General features: G+C 56.1%; 1 long non-coding RNA gene across 1 annotated transcript in view; it reads left to right on the top strand.

The window, feature by feature from the left end:
- The first annotated feature begins 342 nt into the window (after positions 1-342).
- The window catches only part of LOC118976884 (uncharacterized), a 40,643-nt gene continuing 18,160 nt past the window's right edge, over positions 343-22,825 (top strand). The window contains exons 1-2 of the long non-coding RNA XR_005064365.1: positions 343-898; positions 1,170-1,487. This is a non-coding gene — a long non-coding RNA (uncharacterized LOC118976884). The remainder of the gene's footprint in view (positions 899-1,169; positions 1,488-22,825) is intronic.

The following is a 22,825-nucleotide window of genomic DNA, read 5'->3' as shown; positions in this document are numbered from 1 at the left end:
CGCCTCCAGGGATGGGGCAGGGGGGTGAGAGAGGCTTTGGAGGGTTGGTCAACACACTGCTACCCCCATTGCCTAAGCCTTTCTTCCCTTCTCGGGGAAGTAGGAGAGGCTCAGAGTAGGGAGCTGAACGACCCGAGCTTCCATGATGAGACAGACCAGAAGCAAAATGTCCAGGAAGGAGGGAGGGAGACCAGAGGAAGGAGGAGGGTCCTCCTTCACCGGAGTCCTCAGGTCCCCATGTACACCACGTGGGTGGGAACGTGCCACACACACCCACGCGCCCACAGCCACCTTTGCCGCGCTCCTGCTCGGGCCGTGCCCACCTCCGTGCCTGTAGGCACCAGCCCTCCACCGGTCACGTCGCCGCCACCTGCTGCTGCAGCCCTAGCGAGGGGGGAGGGGTATCTTCGTGTCTCCCCACATCCAGCCTTCCGGCCCTCCCGGACCAGGCTGAGGCCAAGTCTTCCCCGGGCCCCCTCCCCAGAGCCGAGGAGGCAGTGGAGGGAGGAGTTCAGGCCGCAGCCGCCCGCGCTCCTCCCTCCAAAGCTCCCCTTCCTTTCCTCTCGTTGCCGCAGCCCGGCTCGTCGCTGGCGTCAGCGTGGGCTCCCCGGAGCGAGTCGCTAGGTAACGGGGCTGGCTCCGCAGACTCGGAGCTGGGGAAGCCCGCGCACAGCGTCAGCAGCGGCGCCGTCCTGGGGCGGGCGCGGGGGGCGCACGGACCCTCCTCCCTCGCGGACTGCAGATCTCGGCTGGCGCTCAGCCTCCACCGTAGCTGCCGGGGTGCCCCTCCCTTGCAAGGACCCGGACGCCGCCAGCCCCCTCCTTCTTCCCCAGCGGTGCGCACTTCTCTGCGCGAGACTGGGTGGGCGCCCCACAGCCGGGATCGCCGTCGCGGCCGGTAAGCTCGCTCTGGGGCCACGGCTGTGGCTGGGCGCGAGCAGGGGGCGCTCGGTGAGCGGGGCAGCTCCCGCCACGGCGGCCGCGGGACCCGACAAGTGCTAAAGTTTGTGGGGCTCGGCTTCCTCCCGGGCGCACAGCGCCGGGCACAGCGGCGCTGTGGGTGGGGCGGTGCGGTCCTGCGGGGTGCCTAGCGTTGCGGGACCCCGCGGTGCACAGCTCCGCGCGCTCTCACGATCTCTTTCTCTTTCCCTCCGCGCTACCTCCTCGAGGTCCTCCCTCCGAGCCCCCGAGCGGGGCACGAGGAGCCCTGGGGTGCCGCCTGAAGACCACCAGCTTTCGCTCACGGCTCGCCAGAGGCGGACTGGGACATGAGCCGCGCAAACCGGGTCCGGCGGCCGGCGGCCAGCCCCAGCCGGCGACCGCCAGCGGGTCAGCGCTGCCCAGGAGAATGAGGCAGGAGCCGGCCGCAGCCTCATCTTTCTCCTCCTCCTCGCCTTCCTCTGACTTCGGCGCCCCGGGCCGGGGCCGGGCCGAGGCTCTGCTGCCTGCCCCGCGCGGCCCCCACTCGCCTCCGGATGCGCTGCTCGGTAAGCCAGGCCCTCCGCCTCCGGAACAAAGCCCCTTCCCCTTGCCCGGAGGCCGCCTCCGAGATCCCTGCCCCGCGCCCACCCAGAGCTTGGAAGCCCGCGGAGCTTCTGGTGGATTCCCTCCGTTTCCTCACTCCCCAAACCCTGTCTGGGGGCTGAACTGCCTGGGCACCTTCTAAATCTAGTGCTTTCCTCTGCCATCCGGAGGCAGATGCGGGCTTGGCGTGCAGGCAGAAGTGTACCTGTTTGGTCTGGATGAGGAGGTACGCATCCTGGGGTCGGATCCATTTGTGTGCGTGTGTTGGGGTGGGGTGGGGACACTCGTACATAGTGACCACGTCATGGGGGTCTAGGCCCTGCTGGGTGGTGTTCCTCAGAAACAACCCGATGAAGAAGTAGGTTTCCTCCTTCCGTGGCGGCTCAGATTTGGAAACTGAGGCGCAGAGAGGCTGGTGGAATGACTCAATCAAGGTCACAAGGCCAGGAAGTGGGAGGCCAGGCTGGGAAGCCAGGGTGCTTCTTCTACTTCTCCAACCCTGGCCGTGTAGCACACACGCCTGTCCCATTTCTTTTATTGACTGCTTCCTTCTGGATTCGTTGCGTGTGTGTGAGAAAATACTTGGGGAATGAATACCTGCTGAGGGGAAATACATCGCTGGTAGCATGCGTTCTTTGTCCATCCCTCCCCGACCTAATGTGGACCGTAAGTCTGCCCGTTTTGATGGGAGGGTAGCATATTCCCCTGCGTGCTGTGTCTCCTGGGATCCTCTTCTCCCAGGCCTCCTATAGGATGGACAGGGCAGCGTCTGGCTCCTGCCGTGTGCTCCTCCCATGCTGTGCCTGCCCAGCACATGCTCAGCCTTGGAACCGTGTCCTAAACCTTTCCGTGGGGTGAGGGCTAATCAGGGCCACCTGCCCCTGTTTGTGTAAGTCTCGGAGATGGTTACTTAACAGGCGCAGGGGCTGATCCCAGGTGGCCACCAGGCAGGAGTCGACCCCGCTGGAGATTTCATCTTGGTTCACATCTGACAGCCCTCCCTGTCAGAAGGAAAGGGGAGGGGTGCTGATGGGGGGGAGCCCCTGCTGGTCCCCAGTTCTCTGGTTGGCAGCTTTTGACTGTTTGCTAAGCGCGTTGGGGTTGATCCCGAAGGGGGGAGCCACGCAGAGTCGTTTGGTCCTGGTCTGAGCGGCTCGTCGGTTGAGTCACCAACTGTCGGGCTTGGTTGTCTGCACAACTTGTGCAGTGTTCGCGTCGGTGCGGGGAAGTCCCTCGGCAATAAGGGGCCTCCGTCTTCTTGTTTGTAGGAGCAGGGTTGGCCTGGAGGAGCTCTCGGGTGCCTCCAGCTGAATGGTCCTGAGTGGGAGAAGCGGGGGTTACGGTGTGTGAGCTGGGGTGTGTGAGCGGGTCAGACACTCGTGTTTGAACGAATAATCTCTTTACTGAATAGGTTGCTGATTTCCCAGAGGAGGACGTCCGGGGGAGGGAGCTGCAGGATTCAGATTCCTCCCCAAGTTCTCTGGGGAGTGTTCACTGGGCTGAAGCATGGTGGCTACCAAATGTCCCAAGCTGCCTGATGGGGGTTGTGGACTAGGGCAGGTGTTGCATTTGGAGAGATGGTGTTGGCCCCCCAGAACCAACGAAATGCAATGCATCCCCTGGAAGCCCAGCCGGCTAGGAAGCTGCAAGCTTGTGAGTCTGCCTGGCCCTTCCAGAAAGAATCCATCAGAGTTGACAGGTAAAACCTCAGCCTAAACAATTAGGGCCGGTAAATAAAGTGACTTTTAGACGCTCTGCACTCTGTTGTTTGCTGGTCATATTAATAACAGGCAAAGCCTGCCAGAGCAGGGACACAGGGACTGTGACCAGAAAGGTGGACCGCAGGATGTTCACGCCCTGACTCAGTCTCTGCCTGTTGACAACAGTTAAATGCATCACCTTGACCTGTGGGCCCTTAATGGGGTTGTCATAGGTCTTTAACAGATGTGGATTAATGAACTTTTCAAAGTGCTCCCGAGGTCCAGATGAAATGGACGTATTTCACCTCTTTCCCGGAAACTAAGCTCTCGGCAGGCTTCGTGACTGAAATCCGCCACACCGGAGCAGGGCTTTCATTTTTGACAAGCTCGCAGGGTCTGCGAGTGGCAAGTAATGCATCTTGTGTGGCCGTATTAATCTCTCAGCGTCGTGTGTCTCAGCTCCTCGTGACGAACTGGTGAGGTTTTGAATAAAAATGACTGCAGAGAAACAATACTCATTAAGTTACTTTTGAAAAGGGCAGCACAATTGTGAATGGATGGTTTTTATGCCATGTATCATACTACTGATTCCTGAAACGAGGTTGCACAGTAAAACACCACTCCCGTGCCTGATACTGGCTTGTAATTTATCAGTTCTATTCCATTTATTCTGACCCCTGCACTGGCATACTGTTGTGCAATCAAGAATCAGTCTTCCTCTTCCATGTTGCTTTGTCTCATGCCCACTTCTTTCTTGGAAGATCTCAAGCGCTAAGCTCCTCCACACCATACGTCGAATGGCCTCCTGTTAAAGTATGTTTTAGGTGCCTTTGATTTCTTTGGAGAGGACAGGAAGGGTATGTATCGCAAGTGAATGACAAGACGTTACTGTGGTTGGTGTCTCGCTTCTAACTCAGTAGTCTAGATCAGAAACTCTTTTGATGGGAGCTGGTGTGCCCAGCACCGTGAGAACCCAGCTTGAGTGCGGGGACACTTGTGCAACGTTAAGGGTGTACGCAGGTGCCTAGCGGGGTGTAGAGGACAATAGCATCCTCCAGAGGCCGGAAGACCTGGCATGTATTCCTGACTCAGTTGTCAATTGGCTTTGAGACCCAAGACAAGTTATTCCCATTCTGCAGGTCTCACTTTACATACATGCAATGTGTGTGTGGGTTTATGAGTGTCACCGTGTCCACGTGCATGTGCATAAATTAGTGCCAGGCAGTCCCCTCCCACTGTAAGCTCAAAGAGTCCTCAGAATTTGGATGCAGCTTGTTATTAATAGCCCCAGAATGCTCTGTACTTTACGGTTACATAACGTTTTCAATTAGACATCCACACAAACAGTAAGGGACAGGTCACTATAAAAGACGCTCCTTATTGCCCTAAGTGAAGACTCTGGAAGCGTGACTGCAGAAGTGTTATCTCGAAGGCGATCGATTATGCCAGCTGCCCTGTCAGGGGAAGTCCCTTGCACAGTGGAGTCTCGGGCACACGTGTGAGAGGGCTGAGATGAGCGTGACCCTCCAGGGTCCAGGCGGCAGGAGCCGTGGGGGCCATTATGCAATGCGGGTCAGCGGGCTAGGGGGGGACACGACATCTTCACAGTGCAGCTCGAGGTCCTGGGGACTCAGAGTTCTTGCCTCTGTCTCGGGCTGTTCCTGGAAGGTAAGGGGTGAGGGGAGTATGTAATTACTATTTGCAGTTGTTTTGAAAATGGAAAGTACTGTAATTAGAGGCATGCACTAATTCAGAGGCCTGATGTTGAAAAACGATGGGAAGCGTGTGGATTTGGCAGTGGCGTTTTTTGCTGGGCTCTCCGTGCAGGCTGCTGGTGACACTGAAGTAGTCTGTGAGGCTCCCTAGCGAAGCTGCAGTCCTTGTCATATACGGAGGGCAGAGAGGGAGCAGTGGGGGAAGGAACTTCTAGTCCTCAAACATCCTGTCCCCAGGACTCTGCCAAGTGCAGACCCTGAAGCCCCGGCTCTGGGCGAGGAACCCAGGCTCAGAGCGTGCAAGTGTGTTGCTCAGACACGATTTTGAATGCACTCTCCTGGGCTTCGCTCACCCCCGGCACCGCGCTCCCACTGCCACTGCGATGTGCCTGGCACCCAGTGTGTCCCTTGTCCTGGGTTTCTAGATGACACCATGGCACCTGGAGGAAACATGCAGAGTTGATGTGGGTCATTTGGCTGTCGGCTTCTAAATTCAGTGGGATCTTGGTTAAGACATTGGATTTCTTTGAACTCTATGTCAAGTGTATTTGATGAAAGACATTCAGAAAGGCCAGCTGTTACCCCCAAAGGGCTGGTGTTGGTGGTGCATATAGGGGAGCTGAAATCATCACTCCTGTGGGTCCCATGTCACTTCTGTGGGCAGCTGGCATGTGGGTCGTTCTAGAATCCGTCGCTAGCCTGAACATCCCCAGAAGAGCCACAGAACCGAAGTTACGTAACAGGAGCTTTTGAAAAGAGCATGACTTCTCCAGGACGTCGCGTGGGTTAATTGTCCCCAATACAACAGACTGGAGAAGGAAGTAGGAAGCACCTATTTAAGAACTTGAAGGTTTAGCTACGGCTCCTAAGAATTTGCAGGACTTAGGAAATGTAGGTTTTGAGCCACCGCATGGAGATGCCGTTCTACGAGGCGAGTCGTGTGCACCGTGGCTGCTGACCTTTGCCCATAGGCCACGCACCCGGAACCCAGGACTGACAGCTCCAAGATCCCGCCTTCGGCACACACCTTACAGACCGTGCGGGGAGGTCGCCCGAACCCCTCGTCCTTGCGTTCTGGTGCTGATGCCCAAGCTTGCTCTCCTCGCCGGCAGTTTATAGTCCTTCCAGCCCTGACGCCAGCCTTGCCCAGAACATGGGAGTGATGTCCTGAGGAACACGACCCTCCTGCCGCGCCCCCTGCCCCCACCTGCCTTGAATTACTAAATTGCATATCTGCCAAGAGCTTCAGTTTTATGATAGGTGATTAACAAGAAAAAGCAGACAGAATGAGTTGGAAAACTCAATTGTGATTCACCTCTCATCTCTAAAAATACCAAAACATCCTGGCAGCCAGCTCAGTTTTTTTGATTTGGTGAATCAGAGATAACTTTGTATGTCCCCAGTGAAACCCAGGGAGTCTGGATCTTGCCCCCAGTCTCAAGGAGCTAGATGCCCAGTAGCTTCGGCTCTGGACCAGATTTCCGGTACATACGGTCACTGAGTGGCAGAAAATGTCCAAGTAGCCACCCAGAGGCCCGGGAACTGGGGGGTGGAGGCCAGAGGGCAGTGAAGTCATGGCCTCGGATTTGTGGTTTCTATGAACCACTATTTGGACATGGGAAGGAGAAGTGATTTAACATGTTCCCCGTGTCGAGAATCTGAATTTTAGGTGTTTCTGTTCTGTCTTCCTATGTGGTTTCTGACAAGTGTACATGACAGTGGACACGGGGTTAAAAACCTACACCTGCGAAAGCCCTCCTGGTGGACCGAGGGTGGCGCGTCTCCGAATTTGCAGAGCTAGCTGCTTCCGTGGACGAGCCTCACCGAGCCTGACTCACAAGGCCAGACGGCGGGGTTGAGGGGGTCGCTGGGCTCGCAGTCCGCTCAGGTTGTTAACGGTCTGGGGCGAGCTGTTGTGAGCGCCCCATTTAACACCCCGAAGCAGAAGAGCAAACAGGGCGTGCCCCGTGCCTCTCGTTCTCCTGCCATCGCAGGTGTTCAGCCTGTATACGTTAACGTAGTCGGAGACCCTGAGCAACACACCACGTCGTTCTTCCGCAGGTAAACCCTTCAGATCCATATTGGCCGTGAACGTGACTGCTCCTAAAGATTCTTGATTCATTCGATACAGAAAATGGACGATCATGACAACCACCTTTTAGTGAACGATACCAGCCGGTCTTATGTTTTTAAGCGAAGTGAGAGTCTCAAGAGCATCTTGTACCAGTGATTTATGGCTGCAGGCCGTTCCCGTTAACTTGCGGAGAGGGGTGTGCTGAATACTCCCATAAAAGTGAGGCCGGCTCTGCAGTATTCAGACCAAAGGTGAACCTGGCATCTTGCGTTCTCCGTCCGGAACGCAGGAGTGGAGAAAATGCTCTTGTTTTCTAAAGGGCAGGCGGAGACTTGCCTCGGCCGCTTTCCCTGGCAAGGCCAGCGTTGCCCTGGTCCCGAAGTGCCCTGTAGAGGCTGACGCCGCTTCCACTCGACGGCCGGTTGTCCTCAGACCCCCTTCCCCAGGGCATCCGCGGGGCGTTCGAGAGCTGCTCTGTCTCCCTGTGCAGGTGAGGGGCCAACTCCTCCATCAGGGGCGCGCCTCCCTCTGGTCCTGCCCGGTCACTGGATCCAGTCCCATCGTCCTTCCGTCAATGGGGGGTGGCTGGTGGCAGCGTCACAAAAACGTGTGGGCCACCAGTTCTGTTGTGGGCACTGCTGGGCGCGGGGGCCACGGTGGTGGTGGACGAAAGATATGAGGGAGGGGCCCAAACCCTGGGATGTATCCACAGATATTGTGCATTGATTCTGACACGTTTAAACTCAGTCACCTTCAAAACACTGTCCGTGTGGTGCTGCAACACACCTATCGAGACTTTTTCCCCACTGCTCAGAACAGTTTTTGAACTCATTAATTTTGATGCCTTTTAGTGCTTCTGGCATTTTTGTTTTGTCGCTTCCACATCGGCAAGACATTTCTCTCTGAGGACTTTTTCATCTGGGGAAACAGAAATAAGTCACTCCGGGCGAGATGGGGTGAATGGGCAGGGTGGGGGATGGTGAGCGAGGGTCATGGCGGTTTTGGTCAAAAACTGCTGAACACACAGCACTGTCTGCCCAGGTGTGCTCGTAAATCACCCATCGGGAAAGGGGCAAACGCGTGAGAGTCTTCAAACTAACGCACTGAAGCCGAACACAGCCTCACGCGATAACACCAGCTGGTGCACTGGTACAGATGGACTCCCAGAACACTCACCTGGCCAGGGAGGCCTGCACTACTAGGGACCCGCCCTCCGGAAGATAATTCTGGGTTTTGGGGCGAGTTCCCCCTCGTAGCTGCGGTGTGTCCATGCATGGCTGCTGTTCCCGTAGACCGGGGGCATCCCCCCTGCCCTTTAGGGGTCCGTTAAAAAGCTGGAGGACGTGGCTGTTGCGGTGGAATAAGGAGGCTGGTGCCAGGCTGGGAGCCAGGGCCCTGTCTGTCACTGTGCCTTCTCTCTCCTGTCACCTGGGTGCCTGGGGACAAGCTTCTGCCCTACCCTGGCCCTCACTGGTTTCCCTGGCTGTCAAGTGCAAGGTCTGGGCCACTGCTGTGTTTTTCCCAAGGACACCCTGAGGACTGTTCCCATGAAAGCGCCCAGGGGGTGGGCTTTCTGGAATACACAGTTTTGTGTATTTGCTGGGCCCTGCCGCAGACCTCTGAATCAGAGCCTCTGGGGCCAGGGGCCCAGAATCTGCATTTCTTCTAACATCCTCCCAGGTCGTTCTCATCTCTGAAGTTTGAGAACCACCGAATCTCACAGGTGGCTAAGGATGCCCCTTCCTAATCCAAAATACTCAGAAGGTAGTCCCCTCCCCATACTGGCCACTCTGCACCTCCACTCACAACCAGGCCAGCCACGCCTCCCTCCACTGTTTCTGCTTCCCCCCTGCCCTCTACAGTCTGCTTTCCAGGGGCCCTGAGAGGGAACATTCCAAAAGATCCCCTCTGCTCAGAGCTCACCAGAGCTCCCTGACCCCCGAGAGCAACCCCAAGGACTTTCTCAGAAGTCCCTGGGGCCCTACACAATCTGGCTTGGGTCTGACCACCGTTTCAGTACCTGTCCCTTGCTTGTCCCCTTCTAGCCACACTGGCCTCTGTGTCATTCCCATAACCCATACCTCAGCCAAGATCCTGGGGCCTGGGGACTGACCGGGCGGGTGCTCAGGGCCGGCAGCCTGAGGAGCTGCCTTTTTCTGGCCCTCCACTGCTTGGGGNTTCTGCCCCCCCCCTGCTGGCCCCCCCCCCCCCCCCCGTGCAGACAGAGGCAGATGCCCTTAAGCTTTCAGGGCCAAGTCTCAGCTTCCAGGCCCTGCACCACAGTACAAGTTGTTTCAGCAGTCTCCCTTGAACTCTGGGTGACTCACCCCTGGATTGGATTGTCAACATGGGTCTAGAAATCTCTCCAAGGAAGTTTCTAGAAGCAGACTGAACCACCCCCCACCCCGGCCCATGCCTTGGGCTGCACAGTCCCTCAGCCACTGTTCACGCCAATGCCCCTGCTGTCCTTCCTTCTGCTTCCTCCACAAAGGTCTGCAGAGCACCAGGCCCGCCCAGGTGGCCTTCCGGGCCCCTTGGTACGTGGGGGACGCAACAGCTCCATAGAATCTGCTCAGTGTCACGTCCTGCTCCAGCTCTTGCTTTCATGCAGGTGGAATGTGGGGCCTGGACAGTGGTTTTCACCCTTCACTGTCTCTCACCGATGAAGGAGAGCACTGGCCCATTTATCAGGGGTGACTCTCCTGCGGCCTGGGTTAAGTAAGCTGCACTTAGAACTGCGGATCTCACGGTGAGTCGGAGGGAGAGGGGGACCATCTCGTAAGATTTACCTCTGAGACCAGCCGAGTGCATCCCTGGTGGAGATATATAAGGTAGGAGGAGTCTGGCAGACAGGCTATGAGGATAATACATCGCGCTACTTTGAAGCCGTCCTGCCCCGCAATCCATCAGCATGAGGAAAACCTGGCGAACTTCACACCCTCTGCGTCCTGCCCACTGTGGGTGCTTCTGCTTGAGCCCTATGGAAGGAACATGTTCCCTCTCAGCATGCGTCTTCATGAGGATTCCTGCAGCGGACACCTTGACCAAGCCTTTGCTGAGAGGCAGGCAGGGTGGTATGGAGGGCGAAGGCAAACAAGATGCTCCCCGCTGTCTTCGGTGGACTGGGGCAGTCCAAGGACCGTGTTATGTAACTACCTGTAGCTAATTAGAGTGGTTGATGTACCTGGAGAAGGCAGAGGAGGGAAGGACGGGTTTGGGTGGGGGAGGTTGCAGGCATCTGACAGGAGCCCTGAGAGATGAGTAAGGAGTTTGTCAAGTGAGGAAGAGCATGAGCAAGGGTGCAGAGGCTGGACCACGGGGGAGAGGGGAGCAGCTGGCATGGTGACCGGGGCCTCCAGCTGCGGAAGCACAGGTGCATCTGTCCTGCTGTGACCGGAGCGGGTCTCGAATGCCCAGTTAGGGAGTGTTTCGTCTTACAGCAGATTGGGAGCCATGGATGGGCTTTGAGGGAGGGTGTGGGTTTTAAAAAGAAGACCCTGTAGCCTGGTCCCCCGTGAGCTCTGTATCAGAGTGAAAACGTGTCAAGTGTCCAGGAAGACGCACGGTGCAGGAATGAGCTCTGGGAGTGGCCTGCCAGCCCGGTTCCTCCGACCTCGACGGCTCCCCTTGCCTGTACCCACTGAGTGATCCTGTGACCGCTGCTGTCCAGGCCCTGGCTGCACTGAGTCCGCTGGGGCTGGGAGGGAAAGCGAGGTGGCCGCTGGCTCTGGCACTTGTTGCCCAGCCGTTGTGGACTCTGGCCAATAGGAAATGGAGCGGGCAGTGTCCCAGCTTGATTCACCGAGCCATGGGTCTCCCTGTGCCTCTGCAGATGCATTTGGGCTGCTCCTGGCCTAAAAACGATGCTCTCAGACCTACATCCACAGCTGAGAAAACCCAGGGCGGGCGTTTGCCGGCAGCTTCCCTGAGTTTCCCCCACCAGCTGGCTCCAGGGCGGGGAGGGGGCGTCCAATGTGTGTGTGCCTCTCTGAGACCACTTGCTTTGAAATCAACACGCTCCGCGTGGTGGGTGACTTCTGCAGATCCAGCAGGGCACGTGAGACATGGGGAAGAATGTCCCAGGGGTTACTACTAGTGGTTATGCCACCTCTGTCCTCGACTGCCAGGCTGCCTGCCAAATCGTGCCAAGGGCAAAGCAGCCTGGGAAGTTTGAAGAGTTCACTGCCCCGGTATGTGGGCCAGAGAGAAATGCAGCTCTGCTCCCTCCCTGCCCCGTTATAGGTCAGCAAACGGAGGCCCAGAGAGGCGAAGCGACCGGCCCAAGGTCACACAGTGGGCAAGCAGTTGAGCGGGGGCATCAGATCATTCTGAAGCTGGCCATGCTCTCTGAGGCTGGCCAGTGCCATGTTGGCAGAAGTCCACGTGGAAATGGACAGCTTGTGCTCGTACCACCTTGCCACTGAGCAGGCACGGAGGATGTGGCTTTCTCCTTGTCCTGCTGCCTTTCCTCTTGGAAGCCAGCCCCAGAGCCAGGGTCCGGGGACACCAGAGTTGGAGGGGGCTGGACATGACCCCTGATGTGAGCTCTCTGTCATTTCTTTGATTGCTGAAGCTTACGTGGCTGTTTAATGTGAGGAGAGAGCAGTAACAGCAAATCAGAATAGTTCTCCAGGTCTAGACATGGAGGTAAATGAGGCTGAGAACTCTGTTTGGAGCTGGGGTGTTGTGAAAAGTCCCATCAGCTGTGCCAGGAAAGCCTGTCGCCCTGGCTCTTAGCACTTCTTGTTTGTACCGGGATTTAGCCCAGACTGCCCTGGTGGCGTCAGTAGGGGTGTCCCTGCCTTCTCTCAACTGCTCGGTCCCAGAATCTCAGCACCATAGACAGAGCTAGCTTCACTCTGGTGCCCCAGGCCTGGGCAGTGTGGAAGGTGGCCTAGCCTAGCTTCTGGAGAGACCTGGCTCTCCTGGCTATATTTTTGCCTTTTTAAGTGGGTTCTCCCAACTGCACGAAAAGCCGTTGGCAGTCCTGCTGGCTGACTTCAAACAGCAGAATTTCCAAGGCTTTATTAGGCAGATATGAAAGTACAGTTCCCATTCATAAAATGCGTCCGACAGCGCTGTGCAATGCGTAAGAATTGTTTGCAAACTTCCCCAGGCAAACATCTCCCCGACTTGGTAGACGTCTGTATTTGATGAGGAATCTTGAGATGCTCACATGTGATTGCATGGGCCAGTTTGGGCCAGAGGTGATCCACCCGCTGGCAGATTTCACAGGTTCCCCCACGTCCTTGACCCTTATTTTAATGAGCGAGGAGAGCAGAGTGAGATAAGGACCCGCATGGGGTGCGATGGTGGATGTGGGGGCACCTGCGGCGGTCACCGTGAAGACATTTGGTGCGTCTGACCTAGTCCCTCTTGTTCTTCTGCTCAGGGACCTAGCATGTCCTGGATTGGAGAGGCAGTTACTACAGGCGATTTTGGTGGCTGTCCCAGCCACTTCCAGGGAGTGTGTGTGTTTTATTTGAAGCTGTTCTTGGGGTCAAGCCGTGGAGCACCCAATTCACTGTGTGGTTCTTGGACCATTTGCTTTCCTGTGCGAATGCCATAATAATTAATGATAAGTGTAGTTTTTATGGACTCGGTGCTTCCTGCAGGTGGAGACCCTGAGCCATGGCAGTACTTACTGTGGATTAGTTCATTTACTACGAGCAACGGCTTAATAAAGAAATACTGTTATTATTCCCATTTTACAGATGAGGAACCTAAGGCACAGAGAGTATTTATTGCTGCATGTAAAACACCTCCAAATGGTGACTTCAAACACTACTCATTATTTGGCTCCCAAGTCCAGGGGCTGTCTGGGCACAGCTGGGGGGTCCTTGCTAGAGGCCTCCTGTGAGGTGGCAGTGGCTGTGGCTGGAATCATCTGGAAGGATTTCTCACATGTCTGGCACCCGGTGGGGAACATGCACACAGCCTGAGCCAGGGGCGGCCGGCACAGCCTGGGGCTCCTTGGGTCTCTCTGCATTGTCCCTCCCCCAGGGGGGCCAGGCTAGCAGACGCCCCACACTGTGGCTCGGGGCTCCCATGTCTGTGTCCCAAGAAAAAGTGAGCGGGGGAGGGTGTGTATGTCTGTGCTTCCTTTTGTGGCCGAGACTCAGAAATCAAGAGGGGTCACTTCTAGTATATTTTGCTCCATAGAAGCAAGTCATTACGCCCCCACCCCCACCCATTGGAGCCAATATGGGTGGAAGGAGCATGGAAGAATTGGGGGCATGTTCTAAGCCACCACAGAGAGTTTGGGTGATGGCACAAGAGAGATGTTAGTAGGCAGTAGAGTGGGATGTGTCTCGGGTGGTCAGGTCCTGAGCTCGTCCTGTCCCCGTCTGATGTTTTTAGACACTGACCACCCTGCACTACGGAAACCAGAGTTCCGTAAACACCTGCACCCCGCCTCGTTCACCTCTCAGCCATCCTCCCTGGAGAAGCAAGCAAAGCATGTGAGAGCCGTGTCCAGCTCCAAGCACCTTTGATGCAGACCTTGGTGGAGCCCCCCCCTCCCCCGCCTCCTCTCCTTCCCTCGCTTCCCTTCCCTTCACCAGGACCCAGTCTCGCTTTCTGGGGCCCTAGGCACTTTGCCCCTATGGTCCATTTCCTCCATTAAAAAATGTATCACAAATTCTCTTCTGCCCTACCCAGTGTGACTCAGTTGGTTGGAACATCACCCTGTGAAACAGAAGGTTGTAGGTTCAATTCCTAGTCCAGGAACACGTCTAGGTTGCAGGTTCGGTCCCCAGTCAGGGTGCTTATGAGAGGCAGCTGATCAATGTTTCTCTCCCTCTCTCTCCCTCCCTCTCTCACTCTCTCTCTAAAATCAATAAGCAGGTTCTCAGGTGAGGATTAAAATAATTCTCGTCTAAGTTAAAAGTTGTTTTATTCCCCGTTCTGATTTTAAAAGAAATGGAAACATCACCGTGGGCCCTAGGCACTGTGTCTGCTGCCCCTGATGGAGATGTCCTGCCTGGTTTCCCCTCCCCTCCCCACCCGTGCCCCTCTCCTCCCCTCGCCCACAGGGCTCCACACTTCATTCTGACCCCCGCTTTGCAGGCCTCACTCCTCTCCTGGACCCCCAGGTCTTGTCTCCATCCCCTGGGCTTGTGTGAACCCTGAGGTGTGCACCTTGACTGGCACTGGGGTGGCAAGAACCAGACACCCGGCTCCCGGCCAGTGTCCGATCACCCCCTCACCCATCTAGAAACTTTTTATGGAGCCACTGCTCTGTGCCAGCCAGACCCGCCCGATCTCTGTCCTCAGGGAGCTTGGAGGGGCACAGGGACAGGAAAAAATGGACACAGGAATAAGCAGTGGGAGGTGTTGGAGGTGGAACCAGCATTCCAAGGAAACCAGAGCAAAGGCAGTCTGGCTTCAGGAAGGAGAAACGGTCACTAAGAATGACCAGCAACCAAGATGGCTCCCTTCCTCTCACCACGTGGCGCACCACCCACCAGTCTCCTGGCGCTGGCACTTTCCTCCCGCGCCTCTGAGCACACGGCCAGGTGTTGGGTACCGCAGTTTGGCATCCTTGGCCCTACATCTGCGTGAACCCGTAGCTCACACCATCTCCTCGGGGGCCTCGATTCCCAGGAGCCAAGCTGAGTGGCCTGGCCTGGGTGGGGGGCCCCTCTGGGCTGTGGCTAGGCAGGTGGGGTTCCGTGGGAGCGGGTCTCATCGGCTGTAATTGGGACAGCCCCCAGGAAGGGCGTGCGGGGCTGGGAGGAGAAACTAGCACCTTCACTGCAGCTCGCCTGCAAGTGATCTCATGGTTTAGGGCTGGGGGTGCCAGTCCTCTGACGTGCGTAGGCGAGGGAGCTTGCTCGATCGAGGAGTTGGCGTGCGAAGCCCCATTTTAATCTTCCCTTTGTTACCACCATCTTGTGATAAAAGATAAGAAAACTAGGAAGACCCGAATATCAGGATTTTCAAAAATAAATTATTGTAAGTGGTTCCTTGAATTAGGTTTAATTACTGAGCCAGTCCACACGTATTGCTCTTGGATTTTTCATTTCGCCGAAGACAACTAAGACCTTGGTCAGTGACCTGACCCAGTTTGGGGGCCTGCCCCGGGGACCCGGGCATTATGGAATCAGCAGGCCCCTTAATGGCGGTAGCAAGGCTCCAGCAGCAGGGAAAGCTGCGCTCTAAGCCAGCAGCTGACGAGAGCCTGGCGGATGCTGTTCAATGCCCAGACTCCTAGAGGCCCCTCCCTCTTACGGCCCCACCTTATGAAGTGGAGACAGTTCATGCGCCCTGTCCGAGGTGGCACAGAGGGCAAGTGAAGGAGTGGGGTTCACTCCAGGTTATTGACTTCTGGAAAAGGGTCCTTTCTGGGGCGGGAATGGGTGGGTCCCATCTCTGGCAGAGCCAAGCCCGTGATAGGGGTGTGCCGAAGGCGCAGTGAACAAGCTGTTCAGCCCATGAGAGAGGGGCTCAGGGAGTTTCCCCGAGTTTCCCCGATAGGAGTTGCCTCAGTCAGGCCTGAAGCCCAGGAAGGGAGGCATCAGCCAGAGAAGCAAAGGAGGCACTAGGGAGGGGGGGCAGGCCCTGTGGCCTGGACAGAGGTCTGGGAGCGTGTGGGGAGCCAGGCAAGGCTGGAGTGAAGGGAAGCAAGGTGGCCTCGTCCGTGATTTAGAAAGGCAGCTCTTCTGAAAACTTGAGGATTGGGCCACCGTTTACACGCTAGAAATCTGCGCTGGCAAACCCTTTTAAATAGGGCAAATGTTCGGCAGATGCGCTCACCTTGACTAATTTCTGAAAACACATTCTGGGTTGCGAGCTGCTGGCTACACCATGCCCCCCCACCTTCCCTCACCACTCCTGTCCGTGGCTGTGAAGGAGACCCTGACTTTGAGTGCTGATTCCGTTCTTGGGGAAAACCACTGGTTTTCAGAATGACTCTCACCCTCAGAGACTAACTCATGCGTGGAGCTGTGTTTATAAAGTCCCTTCGTGGGCACAGAGTGGCAGCTCTGTGGGGAGGGTGCAGGGCTTCGTGGCCTGAAATGACAGGTGAAGAAGAGGCCTGGGCTGCCTAGGGAGCACACCCGGGGTCACGTGGGTGGAACAGCAGTGTGGAGCAGGGTATCCACTGCCAAGTTCTGACCCCAGCGATTTCATGCAGGGGTCACAGCCCTGCTATACACTCCCATGCAGGTGGGCTGGGGGGCAGTTCTGGTCTGAGTCCTATTGTCCTGCAGCCTTGCTTAGTCCTATGAGGCCTCCATAACAGTATCACAAGCTGGTGGCTTAAAACAACAGAAACATATTCTGGAGGCCAGAAGTCCAAAGTCAAGGTCAGCAGGGCCTTGCTCCCTCTGAAGGTTCTAGGGCAGAATCTTTCCTGTCCTCTTCCTAGTTTCTGGTGGTGGCTGGCCATCCTTGGTGTCCCTTGGCTTGTGGCTGCCTTTGTCATCACACGGCCTTCTCCCGGTGTCCTCCTCCATGTCTCTGTCTCCAAATCTCCCTCTCCTTTTTCTTATAAGGACATTAGTCATTGAGTTTAGGGCCACCGTAATCCCGAATAGCTCCTCTTAACTTACAACATCTATAAAGACACAAAGTCAGGGGTCCCAGATCTGGGACAGAAACATACCCTTTTGGGGGACACAACTGCTGAGTTGCCAGGAGGAGGGGTGGCTCTCCAGTGGGCCATACCCTCAGTCAGAAGGCTCTGCAGGTCACCTGTCCCTTGCACGTGCCTCCAATGGCCCCCTGAGTCCTCCAGATCCTCTGCCAGGATGGGCGTGGAGCTAGCTGCTGCAGCGTGGAGCTCGTGGGGACAGGCTGTGCTGCTGTGGCATCTGTTTGGGATGCTGCCAACACTTGGATGCAGTGAGTGGGCGGCAGCTTGGGCACACTGCGTGTTCTGGGGAGCAGGCTGCCCCTGGCTGGCGGTGACGCCCTTTCTCAGGGCTCCAGGCAGCACCTGGTGCCTTGCTCGCTCAGGGCATCATTCTGACTTCTGGGTCATCGGGGCAGCTGTGGTTAGGGAGGCGGCACAGAGCTTAGACATTCGAGCTCATCTGGTTCTTTTCCCGACCAGATCTCCCTCATCCCTAGGGCAGGGACATCTGGCCACCTCTGAAGCACTGTGTCAGGTGCATGGGAGCTGCCACATGTTTGCAGATGCAGGCACCACGTGGCGGGTGCTTGGCCTCTCTGAGACTCCTGGGCGAGGCTCCTCACTTTCTAAGCATCCTGCAGGGCTGCTGGGAGAGTCGATGAGATCATGTGTATTCATTAAAACCGTGCACTCGAGACACCAGCTCTGGTTATAGTCTGGGAGATGGTTCAGAAGAAGGACTTGATTTCAGATCACAGAGTAGTGACAGATGGCACCTCGCTGTCGCGTGCAGGGCCGGGTGGGAATGTGGCCCCAGGGGGAGCAGCTCACGGCAACGGGCGGTGGGTCTGGACCAGGAAGGTGTCCCCTGTAAAAACTGCGTGCTGAAAGTGAGAGCAGGAAGATGAGCTCTGCTCCAGATCTGTCAAGACTGCAGGACGTTGGCCCATGGGGTGGGACCAAAGAGGGGAACAGGGACCCTCCAGAGAGTTCTGTTAGGAGCCTTCTGTCAAGAGCAGACAGGAGAAGGGGCCGGAGGCAGCCAGGGAGCCGGTCTGTCCCCTTGTAGCACAGAAGGCAGCCTAGAAAGGATGGGAATTCAGGGTCTTAGGACACGGGGGTCCGGGGCAAATTGGGTGACCGTGGGGGCCAGCGCGCCTGAAAATATTGGCTGTCTGGCCCTCTAAGAAAAGTTCTCTGCAAAGAAAAATTCAAAGTGGCCTAGGGCCTGACAGGAGGGGGCCATCCTCAGCTAACTCCTTAAGGTTCTGAGGGTTCGATCTGTCCTGATCTGTCCGTACCCCCTGTGTGTGGCCCTGATTCCCGAAGCTGCTTGAGTGTTCCCCAAGGGGAGGGGTTGCTTCCGAAAGACCACAGGTTCCTTCCAGCAGCCAGCAGGGTGCCAGAGGCAAGGTAGGCAGGCCAGTTAAGGAAGCAAGCCTGCTGGAGCTCTCAGGCCCGGCTGCCTGGGAGAATGTTCTCCCAGGCATTTAGAAAATGCCGAAGCCTGGACTCCCCCCCCCCTCCCNCCCCCCCCCCCCCCCCCCGGCTTTGCACTGTGACGCAGCCCGTCTGAGTGGGGCTGGGCACCCGTACTTTGTAAAGCTTCCCTCTGGAACTGCATCCTGGGCCAGGAGGCCCCCTGGGGCTGGACTGTGGCTCCCCTCCTGGGCCCAGGCCCGGGCCCGGGCCCTGCCCGGCTGTGCGGGGGTCGTCACTGGTATGTGGCCCGAGGGGCAGCCCTACAGATGAGATGCGTGTGGTGGATCTGGCACCGCGCCTGGCACACAGACACCCTTGCAACTGTCGGTTCAGAGGGGAGAGCCAACCTGCCACGTTTGGGTGGACAGCCTTCTTAGCTCAGGGGAAGGGCAGATTTCAGGGAAAGGGAGGGGCGGCAGCAGGTGCCCGGAGGCCCCGAGCTGGGTCAGTGGCTGTGCTTGCTGGTTAAAGGGCCAGCGTGACATTGAAGTGTTAGAGGGAGAAAACTCACCCCCTTGCACGACGTCTCCTTCTGGTGAAACAACAGCCATTTTGTCAGAAGTCCTCTCCTTGGGGACGAGGTAGGGCCATTCCTGTTAATGAGCTCTTGTTGGACACGCAGTCCCAGCCACGTCTATGCAAGGGGTCGGAGACCCCTAAGGAACTCAGGCCGATGAGATGCGGTCATGCCCTGTTGGAGCCCAGCGCGCGCTGACCCGGGCGGCAGGAGTGGGTTGGAGCTCCATGTGGACCAGAACGGGGTTTGCGGGGCTACCGGCTGCGGTCGTACTCTCAGAAACTTATTTTTCTTGGTATAAACCTGCGATTTTCAACATTTTACATCACATGGCACGCAGAAAGTAATTACTAAAATTCCACAGCACACCAAAAAATATAGTTTTTGCCGATGTGACCCCCCAAAAGGTATACTTTTGATTTGTTCACATCAATGGCTACTGTTGGGTTAGCTGTTGTCCTTTTTTTATTGGACGGTCCAAAGCCAAAGAGGTCAGTGCCCCTGACTGCACTGGGCACCGCATCAGGTACTGCGTGTTTTAACAACTCCTGCAGCACACTGGCCGACAGTCACCGGTGTGCACTGTCCCCAGCCAACTGACGGAGCAGATTTGGAATCCAGCTCGAGACCTCCAGTGGGTGCTGAGCCGTGGGTCTATGGATTGCTGGAAAAAAAACATGTTTGGAAAATCCCGAAGGCCTCCCTGAAAGAACAAGGCCCTCCACCAGCTGGCCTGCTTGTCTTTGTGCTGCAGTGGACCTTCGGGCGATCTTGAAGGAGGAGCCCGCTGGCTCCTCGGCAAACTCAGATGGGACTGCAAACGTGTGCTGCGAAGGTCTGGATGTGGTCACGGCGTCGATGGTAGGAGACCCGGAGGGAGGCATCCTCATTCAGAGAGGGGGTCAGCTCAGACAGCAGCCTCTAGGGACTAAGGGGGCAGATGCCACCAGCCAGGCAAGTGCAGGGAGCCCAGAACTGGCATTGAAACCAAAGGAAGCTCCCAGAAGGGTTCCTTCGAGGGCTCCTCGCAGCTGCGAATCAGAGTTGTCCAGCTGTAAGGAGGGCCGTCCAGTGAGGAAGAACAGATCTGTGTCTCATCCCGGGAGGGGGGCATAGCCTGGGCCAGTGGGGTGGTTGGGACACTCGGCCGGGGCCAGACAGACAGATCTGTGTGCAGGCTGATTTGGGGGGCAGAGTGCTGGGACCTCAGGCTCACTCGGTGTCCAGAGGGCATAGTTCCAGCAAAGCACGGGGGTGTGTGTGTATATGATGCATGTGTATGTTCATGCTGTGTGTGCGTGGGAGCATGCATGTAAGGGCAGGGGAGCAGGGAGTTGTAGGATGAGGCAAATTAAAATCCGGGTAGTGGGGTGGTCATGTCACATAGCCGTGCTTTGCAGGGTGGTTCTTTGTACGTCATGACATGGAGCCCCAGGGGTCAGGCCCCTGCCCCAGGGTCATGCTTCACTAACCCTCATAACAGTTCTACAAAGTGGGAATTATCACCCGAATTTTCCCGCTGGTGCAGAATATAAGATACGGTCAGGGGCTGACGGAGCCTGGAAGACTTTCTTACTTCTGTGCTGCTTCAGCTCTTAGCTCAGACGTCACCTCCTCAGGTAACCCTTCCTCCTGAGGCAGCCCCTCCCACCGTAGGCCGGGCTCCTGTAGCACCCAGTGCTTGCCCAGCGTGCCATTCGCTGCCCGGTGGCCTTTTATGGGCTAAGTTCCTTGCACACCTACAGCTGCAGCATGCCTTGACCCTGGCCCTAGGGAGGTGGTTAGTAAAGTACTTGTTAGGCCAGTGAATGAATTCTTGAGACTACCAAAGCGCAGTGACGCTTCCAAGGTCACTGTGGCAGCCAGGGGCAGAGTCTGCGCTCCCACCGGTCTTCTCTCCAACCCCGCCCCGCCTCTGCATCTGGGGCCACCCTGAGCAGTTAGCCAGAGGAAAGGGTTGAGGGTCCGGTCTCCCAGGAGGAGGGCACTGGAGAGAGCCGAGCAGGGTCAGCGCCTCGGTTCTCAGGCTCCGTGGGGAGACCGAGGTTTGTGCAGAAGTAGAGATCGGGGTGGTCCAGCTAAGGGGGGTGGGAGTGTGCGGGGGCCCACTGCACACTGTCCTCTGCAACAAGGTTCATTCCAGCCCCCTTTTCTGGGGCGAGGTACCACCTGCCCTGTTGGGCTCAGAACAGAACCGCTCCACACGCTCCCACACTCTGGAGACCAGTCCGAGCCTCCTTGTTCCTCTTCATAAAAACAGGAAGAAAGGCCTCTCCGGCATTTGCCTTACTCTGCAAACGGGTAAGCGGCACAGTAGCCGCCTGACTCCCACTCGCAGGCAGTTTTGTATAAAGTGCCCAGGCTCCCCAGAAGGACTATAGACTTGTTTCCTTTGTGTAAAGAAACAAGGCTTTGTTCTGCTGATACACTGCACCAGCCGAGAGCCCTGTAGTTGGCAGGCCGTTTGGGAGCACAGAGAGCTGAGTCTTTGGGCTTCTCTCCGAGACGCCCCCCCGGCCAAATCCCCTCCCAGCACCCCCAGATTTCCCAGACCGCTTGCCGGCCCCCAGCGCGGGCTGCCTTGCCCTGCTTAGCAGTCTCTAAAATAGTGCTTGGCCCTTCCCGCTCTGATTTGAGGTCAGGCTTGATGTGTTTCTTCAAATAGTCCCGCTCGGCATACCTTTTTGTTTAACATTGAGGGTTATTTTTTTTAAATCAGCACAGGAACATTGTAACAAGTGAAATGTTTAGGCAGTCGTATGATAAAATACCTGGTGTATTTTGAGTGCTTACCCCATGCCAGGCACTGTCCTGGGGACATTCCTCTGTAAGCTCGTTCCACCCCCACCAGGACCCTTTCCACATCCTGCAAGGGCCAGGATTTGCATCCAGGCCGTGGGTTTATCACCGTTAGGCTGTGGATGTTTAAGAGGAGGATTTGACTCCCGCTCTGCGCATCCTCACCTATTTTTATTAAAGTGCTTCTATCAGTTACTTTTTATTCTTTGAGTAAATGCTCGTCTCCATCATCCTTGCACGATGCTTCTGTCTCCTCACTTTGTAAGGTGAGGCTATCAGCGTCCTCCCATTTCCCCTGCCTTTCCCCTGGCCTTCGGTCCACACCTTCTACGTGAGGATTGACGTGACATTGGGGTGATTTATGTTTACACCCCGTCCTGTATTTTCGGCTGTATGCTTGGTCCACAGGTTGACTCTGATCATCGAAAACCGTAGGCAACATTGATTCAAGTGTTGCCTCATTGGAAGGGTCTGACACCAGGTTGAACCCCGTGCTGGAGTTCCATTTCCTTGGCCAGGGGCCAGCATCGTGCCCCCGGGATCGCCAAGGGCAGAATGACCCAACCTCGAGAGAATCAACGGATTCCCTTCCCTTGAACTCCATCCGTTGCTTAAAACCATGCCCTCTTTTTGTCTGCATTGTGTTTGGGTCACAGCCTTATTTCGCAGGATTCAGTTTCCTGTGTTTTTTCTTTCCTGGAATTTCTCATTGTCTCTCGTGTTTTCTTGCTTTACCTGCCTTCATCGTCACTTCCTTTTTTCATCTCCCCTTCTTTCAGGCCACCTATCCTGTCAAGCCCTCCCTGGTTGGTTTGGTGGGTTGGTTTTGGTTCCTTGTCCTCTCAGCAGCCTCTCTGTTCCTGCTCGAAGCGATGCTGTTCCCTCCGAGCAGAAGGTCGTCGTGGGCTCCGCTCTGCACTTTACCTAGCGTGGAGCCACCTGAGAAAACAGGCACAGAAAGCGAACTGAAAATGTCACACTCCCACCAGAGGCAGAATTCCAGGTTCAAAGCCATTTTCCTCCAGAATTTCAAAGACTTTAGAACTTTTCACATTGTGGACGAGAGTCTGATTCTAGGTCCTTGGCAAATTCTCTACATGCCATGTTTTGTTCCTGGCAAATTTTAGGAAATTTTCCTCATCCCTTGCGTTTGTATTTTACTCGAGGCTACTCTGCATTCATTCCTTTGTCTGCACACATAATGGACCCCTTTAACCTGAAGCCATGCCCCTCAGCTCTGGGAGATTCTATTGTATTTGATTTTTTAATCTCCTTTTTTGTTCCCATTCTGCATTTCTGAAACTCTCATTCGTTGCCTCTTAAACCTTCCAGGATGGGTGTGTAGTCTTCCCCATTTTCTCATATTATCATATCCCTTTGCCTTTTTGCTATTTATTCTAGATTTTGTTGACTCCATTTTCCAGTTCATCTTTC

This window comes from Sturnira hondurensis, unplaced genomic scaffold (assembly GCF_014824575.4).
Source record: "Sturnira hondurensis isolate 20B ecotype Veracruz unplaced genomic scaffold, ASM1482457v3 Scaffold0021143, whole genome shotgun sequence".
NCBI classification, from domain to species: Eukaryota; Metazoa; Chordata; class Mammalia; order Chiroptera; family Phyllostomidae; genus Sturnira; species Sturnira hondurensis.
This window is presented reverse-complemented; position numbering and strand designations above follow the sequence as displayed.